We start from the raw sequence: 10,439 nt of genomic DNA, 5'->3' as shown, positions 1-10,439 counted from the left end.
GTCCTGTCTCTTCAAATTTCTGTCCCTTATATGACACCACATCTAGAAAGTTGACCTCTGTGGGGTCAATTGTATATTTAATTGTAATAGATCTCTGATGGGTATTCAAGTGTTCTGCAAAGTCCTTAAAATCATCCATGGAGTAAGACCACACTCCCCATATGTCATCCAGAAATCTAAAGTAATGCAGAGGCCTTTTTGTGCACGAACCCAGAGCCGATTGTTCCCATCTCGCCATGAAGATGTTGGCGTAGGAAGGGGCAAACTTTTTGCCCATGGCTGTGCCTTTAACTTGCAAATAATATTTAGAATTAAATTCAAAGTCATTTTTAGTTAGGTTTATATCTAATAATTTTAAAATATAATCATCAGGCCTTTTTGGGTCTGGATATTGAAGCATGCACTCCTGGACCGCCTGGAGGCCCGCTTCAGTTTCTATGTTCGTATATAAGCTGTCAATATCTATGGTGAACAAAAAGGCTCCTCTGGGAATACTGATGTCTTTAACTTTCTGGATGAAGTCATAAGTGTCCTTCAGATAGCTCGGGTGTTTCTGAGAGATGGGGTTCAGATAATACTCGATGTACTCAGCTGTCTGATAAGTTTCACTGTTGCAATCAGACACTATGGGTCTGCCGGGTGGAATCTCGTGTGGAATACTCCATTTTTCAGGCTCCTTATGAATCTTTGGCAATAAATAAAATCTTCTCATTCGAGGAGTGCCACTGCCGCTTAAATAATCCCTCTGTTTTGAGTTAATGATACCCTTGTCATACATCTGTTCTAAGATTTTTCTAACCTGTTTCATGGTTTCAAAATAAATGGGTTCTTCTAAGGGTTTGTAGTGGTCACTGATGTTTAATTGTCTCTCTCCCTCCCAGACATATTGCTCTCTATCCATGATGACAATGGCATTTCCCTTGTCAGCAGGTTTAATCACAATTTCTCTGAGGTTTTTTAGTGTGTTCAAGGCCCTCAGTTCCTCCCTCTGGAGGTTGGGCCTTGGTTTCAAGCTCCAATTCAAGTTCTTATAAGCATACTCATCAGCTGTGATCAGCTGGCCTACTTGTTTGGGAAGTCTGCTCAAGGCCGGAGTCCAATCTGAATTGTGTGTGAAAGGTAATCTTTGTTTTTTAATCTTTTTACCCTCAAAATAAACCTCTAATTTTATTCTTCTATGAAATTTTTGTAAGTCTAGTCTAAGTTGATGTTTAAAATCTTTCATCTTTTGAACAGACGGAATAAATGTGAGGCCTTTCATGAGCAGGGATGACTGTGAGGGAGAGAGAGTAAAGTGTTTGGAAAGATTCACAACAAGCCTGTGTGCACCCTTTCTCGGGTGTTCACTCACTGCAAGTTTAAATATCGTGCCCAGTGTTCCAACATGTTCCTGGCTGTCTCTGCAGTCCAGTGCAGGCCGTCACTCTCTACCTGAAACTGATCCTCTGGCAGGAGGGGGATGAAGGAATAATTTTCCTCTATGTAATTGTTCAATTCATCTAAAAATATTTTTTCTCCTTCTGGGAGAGATTGGGGGATATTGATCAGGGGGATCCACAGTTGGGCCTCTGGCAGTCTCTCTTGTGCCACCTGACTCAATCTGGCACACTCTCTCATCGCTGAGATGCGTAATCTTTGTGTGCGGTTATTCAGGCCGAATGCCAAGACTATTTTTTCTACTTGTGTGTCTACTGTAGCTTTTTCTATCAGATTGGCCGCGTGCTGCAATTTAGCCCCTGGAAAACTGTCAATCTGTAAATCAGGAATGTCAAAAGCAGGAATCCTGCTCAAATTGGAGTCCCCGATGACCACGTGTTTCTCTTTGAGTGCCAGTTTCCACTCATTGAACTTCTTGTTAGTTCTAAGGTGCGTGTACGGCCTACGTAGTGCCCTTTGACCTTGAGTGTCGGCTACAGAGGTTTCAACTGTTTTACTCATTTTCTCTGCTTGTCTGTTTTTTTCTGTTTCAGAGATAATGTTTTCCATTTTTTTGGAAGTTTCCCCCCTCTCTGTCTCCTGAGGAGCCCCTGGTTGAAGAGATGTCACAGAATATTCTGAAAAATCAAAGTCTGAGAGATTTGGTGACCCTGACGGATTTTGGAAGATCTGGGCACTCTCAGCTGTGTCCCTTAGAGGATTTACTCTATGTACTGCATTGGCTACAATGGGGACCAGAGAAGGCAGGCCTGTGGTTATCGGGGCCTCAGCCTCAGAGGGGGCAAAAGGAGAGAAAAGTTCCTGTGACAGCTGACCCGTAAACTCATCTAAATCATCCAGTCTGTCACCCTGTGCAGGAGTTAACTGATCCTCCTCCTCATCATCATCATCAAAACTCACTAAGAGATTTTTCTCAGCTTGTTCTGTAACGACTGGTGGAGTTTTTGGTCTCTGTTCTGTCAGGTGTTTTTTCTTTTCTGGTCTTTTCCCCTTAGGAGACTGTATAGGGGCCTGTATAGGGGCCTGTACAGGAGGGTTCAGAGGTGGAAAATCATCTCCCAGAAGCCAGTCGTTCCTCATAGGAGACCAGCCTGACATTAAAGTGGGCGATGTTTGTATCTGGATGTGTGTGACCCCTGTCTTAGGTCTGACGACCCCTGTGTTGACCGTTTCTGTCCCCTGCTGAGCTGAGGCTAGATCTGCACCACTAACCACCTGAGCAAATGTTCTGTTGCTACTGGTTTCAGAATTCGATGGTACTCTAGACCCGGATGGAGTCCCAGAACGCAATTCGGTCAGGACCAAAGTTTCGGCCTGCTGAATTGCCCTCTGGGAGATCCTTTTGCCAAAATTTCTCATCGCCCATTTTACAGCGATCTCAAAAGCGTGTAACCAGTCTTTTCTCTGTGTCTCTCCCCGTAAGATCCCCAGTGTGTGCTTTATGATATCCTCATAATGTTGCTGTAACACCAACTGTGTCGTAAACGCCCAGTTCTTTGCATTACCCTCCAGCAATTCTTTTGTGGACATTGTGGGGGCAAAGGGTTTGATCACACTTTTAAGAAGCTCTGTTAACCTTTTAAGAGTGACAGGCTGGTTATCTTCTATCCGTGTGTCAATATTACTGAGGTGATGGACAGATCTGATCAGATGATACATATTCTTAATAATTCTCCGAAAAGTGGGAGAAGCAGGAGAGTATTCTGTATTTTTTTGTGAATCAAAGTGAGTTTTTTGGCCCATTCTTTTTTTCTGGTGAACATATTTTTGTGCAAACTGGCCATTCTCACGTCTCCTGTTCTTTTCTACATTACGAGGAGAATATTGTGTGTTTCTGTATCTCTGGTCAGTAAACCTGTTCTGTTCAGTGGGGTAAAAAATCCTATTTTGCCCAAAAGTCACTCTCTTTTGTTTGGGTTTAAATCCCCGATTTAAAGGGCGTCGATCACGTGACTGACGACGGAAAGGATTTACAGTATTCTCCGATCGAGTTTCATTCTGTACTCTGTTACTGTAACCCGCGAGTGATTCTCCGTGTCTGATGACCTCATATGGGAAGTCACGAGATCGCTCGACAAAATAATCGTCCCTCATAAATCGTCCCCGTCTGGGGAAATCCCTGTTATCTGTGTGAGGGATCAGACGCGCTCGAGGGGTCGTGAAACGACCCTTGTTCTGAAAAACGAACACCATCCTTATTTTACTGAACGATCAAATCCACAACTGTGTATTCTTTTAATCTTTTATTCTATTTCTGAAAATGAAAAAAAATGTTTTTTTTGTCCTTTTATATTTTTTTAACTTTTTTTTGGATTTTCTTGTGTTTTTTTTAACAATAAAGAGATAAACCAACTTTTTTTGGATTTTGTAGTGTTTTTTTCAACAGTATGAAATGAACCAGATGTGTGATTTTATATGAAATCAAAAGAAAAAAGATCAAAGGATCAAAATAAAATTTCAAAATAATGGAAAAAAACAAAAATATATTTTCTTTTAGGGAAATAAATGTTTCTGTGTTCAAGCCTATATCGCGACGTTTCGATACTTTGATGTATCTTCTTCAGGCAGGCTTGAACTTTTAAATTTTCTGTTTTATCTCGAGATACAAAATAACCGTTTTACTAAATCACCAACCAAGATGTTACTGCAAGCAGTGCAACAATCCTTCTGACTCAGACTGCGTTCCGTTAGGTATATCAAAGCCAGTCGATGACGTCATCGGCACGCCATCCTCCAATCCCTTCAAACCAATACAAAATTTAAACCAAACAAGCACACGATGCATTTTTCAAATTTGAATTATGTGCGTTGCATTTTTTATTTTTTATTTATTTTTAATCGATGCATGTTGCTTTTTTTATAGAGAATTTTTTTCTTTGCTTTTTTCAAATTTAAACGATGCTCTTTGCCTCTTTCAATTTGAAAAATGCAGCTCCTCAGTCTGCATGTAACAAAGAAATCAATGCATCCCTCAAATGTGCTCCAAGTAGCCATAAATAATATTTTTTAATCATTTATGACTATTAAAGCCCTCTAGTGCCTCATAATATATGTATTTTTATTTATTGTATATTTATGTATATTCAGTTCTGTTTCTATATGTTTTTCACAATCATCTCTTTCTGTTTTATAGAGAGATACTGAAAAAAATATATTCTAGTGCCCATGAAGTATTTATAATTTTATCTTTATGCTTTTTTATGCTTTTTATATTTGTATTATATTTAACCTCGTGTGTCTTTATAAGTAATCCATGAAAACCATGAATTCTAGTGCCCATGAAGTATGTATTCATATTTTAATTTTTTAATATGTATTAGGGTGTATATTTATTTATTTTAATAATAATAATAAAAAAAGAAGAACATATGAAAGCCCATAAAGTGTGGTTCCGCTGAGTACCCACTAGAGGTCATGAGAAGAGAGGGCCCAGAGAGGGAGGCTCAGGCTGGGTTAGGAAAAAGGAGAGTTTTCCCAGGATAGGACCCTGAGGGTCCCACTCTGGGTTGTGCACGGTCCATCCCTCCACTGGTCACCCCCAAATCACATACAGACCAAGAGAGGTCACAGCAGGCCAACTGTTAAGGGCTGTTCATAGGGCTATTGAGGCCAGGGCTATTCAGTTTAGGTCTGGTTAAGTTTAGGTTTGTGCAGGATGGGTCTGTAAAATCCAGGTATGAATCCTGGGGTGTCTGGTAGGTTTTAGGTTTTGGATATGGTGGGTTGGTTAGGTTTAGGTTGTGTTATGTTTAGTCGGTTAGGTTTAGGTTTGGGTTAAGGTCAGGTAGATCTGCTAAGTCTCATTAAGACCTCTTGGGAATTTTGTATCCAGTCTCATGATCCATAATCTTTCAAATTTGAGTCTATCACACAACGACCAGAATGGGTCAGATTGAAGTCCAGTCACCCTGAAGGCCTCAAGGCCGTGGGTGAGGAAGTGCTGGACTACGTGTCTACGTTTCTCTATTTTATTTTTTATGTTGTGTGTGTGCTGATAGACTCGGACCTTTAAAGCATTTTTTGTCTGGCCTACATATTGTTTGGAACACTTTGTACAATAAATCAAATAAATACAGTTCTCTGTTACTGGAGTGAGATGCTGTGAGATCTGAAAGACTTGTTTTGTTGAACGATTGAATACCCATTTTTTCTGATCAAAGTATTTACAGAGTGACTTTTTCTTCTGTGGTGCCATAGGTCTGAGTTTGCTATTTACTAGAACGTCTGATAAATTTGTATTTCTCCTATAGGCAGCTATTTGTTTGTGTTTCTGCAAGAAGGGAGTGTTTTCAAAGAACCTTTCAAAATTAGACTTAGCTGCACGGTTTAATTGTTTGCTCATTAGCGAGAAATTGGACACTAATGGAATAATTTTGTTCTTTTCACCCTCTTTAGGGTCCCTTGGAGTCCCGGGGAGGAGAAAAGTCTTCAGAGCCCTTCTTAAGAAGGACCTCGAGTATCCTCTGTCCCTCAGGGCCCTGAACAGAATTTTGGTTGCTTCCATAAAACAGGAATGTTCTGTGCATATCCTGTGAAATCTGAGTAATTGAGATTTCACTATCCCTTTAAATGTATGTTTAGGATGAAAGCTGTGTTTGTGCAGTAAGGAATGCGTGTCCGTTTCTTTGAAATACACTCTAAAGTCTAGCTGTCCTGTCTCTTCAAATTTCTGTCCCTTATATGACACCACATCTAGAAAGTTGACCTCTGTGGGGTCAATTGTATATTTAATTGTAATAGATCTCTGATGGGTATTCAAGTGTTCTGCAAAGTCCTTAAAATCATCCATGGAGTAAGACCACACTCCCCATATGTCATCCAGAAATCTAAAGTAATGCAGAGGCCTTTTTGTGCACGAACCCAGAGCCGATTGTTCCCATCTCGCCATGAAGATGTTGGCGTAGGAAGGGGCAAACTTTTTGCCCATGGCTGTGCCTTTAACTTGCAAATAATATTTAGAATTAAATTCAAAGTCATTTTTAGTTAGGTTTATATCTAATAATTTTAAAATATAATCATCAGGCCTTTTTGGGTCTGGATATTGAAGCATGCACTCCTGGACCGCCTGGAGGCCCGCTTCAGTTTCTATGTTCGTATATAAGCTGTCAATATCTATGGTGAACAAAAAGGCTCCTCTGGGAATACTGATGTCTTTAACTTTCTGGATGAAGTCATAAGTGTCCTTCAGATAGCTCGGGTGTTTCTGAGAGATGGGGTTCAGATAATACTCGATGTACTCAGCTGTCTGATAAGTTTCACTGTTGCAATCAGACACTATGGGTCTGCCGGGTGGAATCTCGTGTGGAATACTCCATTTTTCAGGCTCCTTATGAATCTTTGGCAATAAATAAAATCTTCTCATTCGAGGAGTGCCACTGCCGCTTAAATAATCCCTCTGTTTTGAGTTAATGATACCCTTGTCATACATCTGTTCTAAGATTTTTCTAACCTGTTTCATGGTTTCAAAATAAATGGGTTCTTCTAAGGGTTTGTAGTGGTCACTGATGTTTAATTGTCTCTCTCCCTCCCAGACATATTGCTCTCTATCCATGATGACAATGGCATTTCCCTTGTCAGCAGGTTTAATCACAATTTCTCTGAGGTTTTTTAGTGTGTTCAAGGCCCTCAGTTCCTCCCTCTGGAGGTTGGGCCTTGGTTTCAAGCTCCAATTCAAGTTCTTATAAGCATACTCATCAGCTGTGATCAGCTGGCCTACTTGTTTGGGAAGTCTGCTCAAGGCCGGAGTCCAATCTGAATTGTGTGTGAAAGGTAATCTTTGTTTTTTAATCTTTTTACCCTCAAAATAAACCTCTAATTTTATTCTTCTATGAAATTTTTGTAAGTCTAGTCTAAGTTGATGTTTAAAATCTTTCATCTTTTGAACAGACGGAATAAATGTGAGGCCTTTCATGAGCAGGGATGACTGTGAGGGAGAGAGAGTAAAGTGTTTGGAAAGATTCACAACAAGCCTGTGTGCACCCTTTCTCGGGTGTTCACTCACTGCAAGTTTAAATATCGTGCCCAGTGTTCCAACATGTTCCTGGCTGTCTCTGCAGTCCAGTGCAGGCCGTCACTCTCTACCTGAAACTGATCCTCTGGCAGGAGGGGGATGAAGGAATAATTTTCCTCTATGTAATTGTTCAATTCATCTAAAAATATTTTTTCTCCTTCTGGGAGAGATTGGGGGATATTGATCAGGGGGATCCACAGTTGGGCCTCTGGCAGTCTCTCTTGTGCCACCTGACTCAATCTGGCACACTCTCTCATCGCTGAGATGCGTAATCTTTGTGTGCGGTTATTCAGGCCGAATGCCAAGACTATTTTTTCTACTTGTGTGTCTACTGTAGCTTTTTCTATCAGATTGGCCGCGTGCTGCAATTTAGCCCCTGGAAAACTGTCAATCTGTAAATCAGGAATGTCAAAAGCAGGAATCCTGCTCAAATTGGAGTCCCCGATGACCACGTGTTTCTCTTTGAGTGCCAGTTTCCACTCATTGAACTTCTTGTTAGTTCTAAGGTGCGTGTACGGCCTACGTAGTGCCCTTTGACCTTGAGTGTCGGCTACAGAGGTTTCAACTGTTTTACTCATTTTCTCTGCTTGTCTGTTTTTTTCTGTTTCAGAGATAATGTTTTCCATTTTTTTGGAAGTTTCCCCCCTCTCTGTCTCCTGAGGAGCCCCTGGTTGAAGAGATGTCACAGAATATTCTGAAAAATCAAAGTCTGAGAGATTTGGTGACCCTGACGGATTTTGGAAGATCTGGGCACTCTCAGCTGTGTCCCTTAGAGGATTTACTCTATGTACTGCATTGGCTACAATGGGGACCAGAGAAGGCAGGCCTGTGGTTATCGGGGCCTCAGCCTCAGAGGGGGCAAAAGGAGAGAAAAGTTCCTGTGACAGCTGACCCGTAAACTCATCTAAATCATCCAGTCTGTCACCCTGTGCAGGAGTTAACTGATCCTCCTCCTCATCATCATCATCAAAACTCACTAAGAGATTTTTCTCAGCTTGTTCTGTAACGACTGGTGGAGTTTTTGGTCTCTGTTCTGTCAGGTGTTTTTTCTTTTCTGGTCTTTTCCCCTTAGGAGACTGTATAGGGGCCTGTATAGGGGCCTGTACAGGAGGGTTCAGAGGTGGAAAATCATCTCCCAGAAGCCAGTCGTTCCTCATAGGAGACCAGCCTGACATTAAAGTGGGCGATGTTTGTATCTGGATGTGTGTGACCCCTGTCTTAGGTCTGACGACCCCTGTGTTGACCGTTTCTGTCCCCTGCTGAGCTGAGGCTAGATCTGCACCACTAACCACCTGAGCAAATGTTCTGTTGCTACTGGTTTCAGAATTCGATGGTACTCTAGACCCGGATGGAGTCCCAGAACGCAATTCGGTCAGGACCAAAGTTTCGGCCTGCTGAATTGCCCTCTGGGAGATCCTTTTGCCAAAATTTCTCATCGCCCATTTTACAGCGATCTCAAAAGCGTGTAACCAGTCTTTTCTCTGTGTCTCTCCCCGTAAGATCCCCAGTGTGTGCTTTATGATATCCTCATAATGTTGCTGTAACACCAACTGTGTCGTAAACGCCCAGTTCTTTGCATTACCCTCCAGCAATTCTTTTGTGGACATTGTGGGGGCAAAGGGTTTGATCACACTTTTAAGAAGCTCTGTTAACCTTTTAAGAGTGACAGGCTGGTTATCTTCTATCCGTGTGTCAATATTACTGAGGTGATGGACAGATCTGATCAGATGATACATATTCTTAATAATTCTCCGAAAAGTGGGAGAAGCAGGAGAGTATTCTGTATTTTTTTGTGAATCAAAGTGAGTTTTTTGGCCCATTCTTTTTTTCTGGTGAACATATTTTTGTGCAAACTGGCCATTCTCACGTCTCCTGTTCTTTTCTACATTACGAGGAGAATATTGTGTGTTTCTGTATCTCTGGTCAGTAAACCTGTTCTGTTCAGTGGGGTAAAAAATCCTATTTTGCCCAAAAGTCACTCTCTTTTGTTTGGGTTTAAATCCCCGATTTAAAGGGCGTCGATCACGTGACTGACGACGGAAAGGATTTACAGTATTCTCCGATCGAGTTTCATTCTGTACTCTGTTACTGTAACCCGCGAGTGATTCTCCGTGTCTGATGACCTCATATGGGAAGTCACGAGATCGCTCGACAAAATAATCGTCCCTCATAAATCGTCCCCGTCTGGGGAAATCCCTGTTATCTGTGTGAGGGATCAGACGCGCTCGAGGGGTCGTGAAACGACCCTTGTTCTGAAAAACGAACACCATCCTTATTTTACTGAACGATCAAATCCACAACTGTGTATTCTTTTAATCTTTTATTCTATTTCTGAAAATGAAAAAAAATGTTTTTTTTGTCCTTTTATATTTTTTTAACTTTTTTTTGACAATAAAGAGATAAACCAACTTTTTTTGGATTTTGTAGTGTTTTTTTCAACAGTATGAAATGAACCAGATGTGTGATTTTATATGAAATCAAAAGAAAAAAGATCAAAGGATCAAAATAAAATTTCAAAATAATGGAAAAAAACAAAAATATATTTTCTTTTAGGGAAATAAATGTTTCTGTGTTCAAGCCTATATCGCGACGTTTCGATACTTTGATGTATCTTCTTCAGGCAGGCTTGAACTTTTAAATTTTCTGTTTTATCTCGAGATACAAAATAACCGTTTTACTAAATCACCAACCAAGATGTTACTGCAAGCAGTGCAACAATCCTTCTGACTCAGACTGCGTTCCGTTAGGTATATCAAAGCCAGTCGATGACGTCATCGGCACGCCATCCTCCAATCCCTTCAAACCAATACAAAATTTAAACCAAACAAGCACACGATGCATTTTTCAAATTTGAATTATGTGCGTTGCATTTTTTATTTTTTATTTATTTTTAATCGATGCATGTTGCTTTTTTTATAGAGAATTTTTTTCTTTGCTTTTTTCAAATTTAAACGATGCTCTTTGCCTCTTTCAATTTGAAAAATGCAGCTCC

The 10,439-nt window shown here is 40.7% G+C and overlaps 2 long non-coding RNA genes across 2 annotated transcripts; both read left to right on the top strand.

Moving 5' to 3' along the window:
• Positions 1–1,034: 1,034 nt before the first annotated feature.
• Positions 1,035–5,617, top strand: LOC127934632 (uncharacterized). The gene is made up of 3 exons (XR_008147858.1): positions 1,035–1,119; positions 1,237–1,866; positions 1,971–5,617. It is a non-coding gene; the product is annotated as an uncharacterized LOC127934632 (long non-coding RNA).
• A 1,504-nt stretch (positions 5,618–7,121) lies between these two features.
• LOC127934633 (uncharacterized) lies at positions 7,122–9,826 on the top strand. The gene is made up of 3 exons (XR_008147859.1): positions 7,122–7,206; positions 7,324–7,953; positions 8,058–9,826. It is a non-coding gene; the product is annotated as an uncharacterized LOC127934633 (long non-coding RNA).
• The last annotated feature ends 613 nt before the right edge of the window (positions 9,827–10,439 follow it).

Source organism: Carassius gibelio, chromosome A18, assembly GCF_023724105.1.
Source record: "Carassius gibelio isolate Cgi1373 ecotype wild population from Czech Republic chromosome A18, carGib1.2-hapl.c, whole genome shotgun sequence".
NCBI classification, from domain to species: Eukaryota; Metazoa; Chordata; class Actinopteri; order Cypriniformes; family Cyprinidae; genus Carassius; species Carassius gibelio.
Note: the sequence above shows the minus strand (reverse complement) of the source record. Positions and strands in the feature narration are given on the sequence as shown.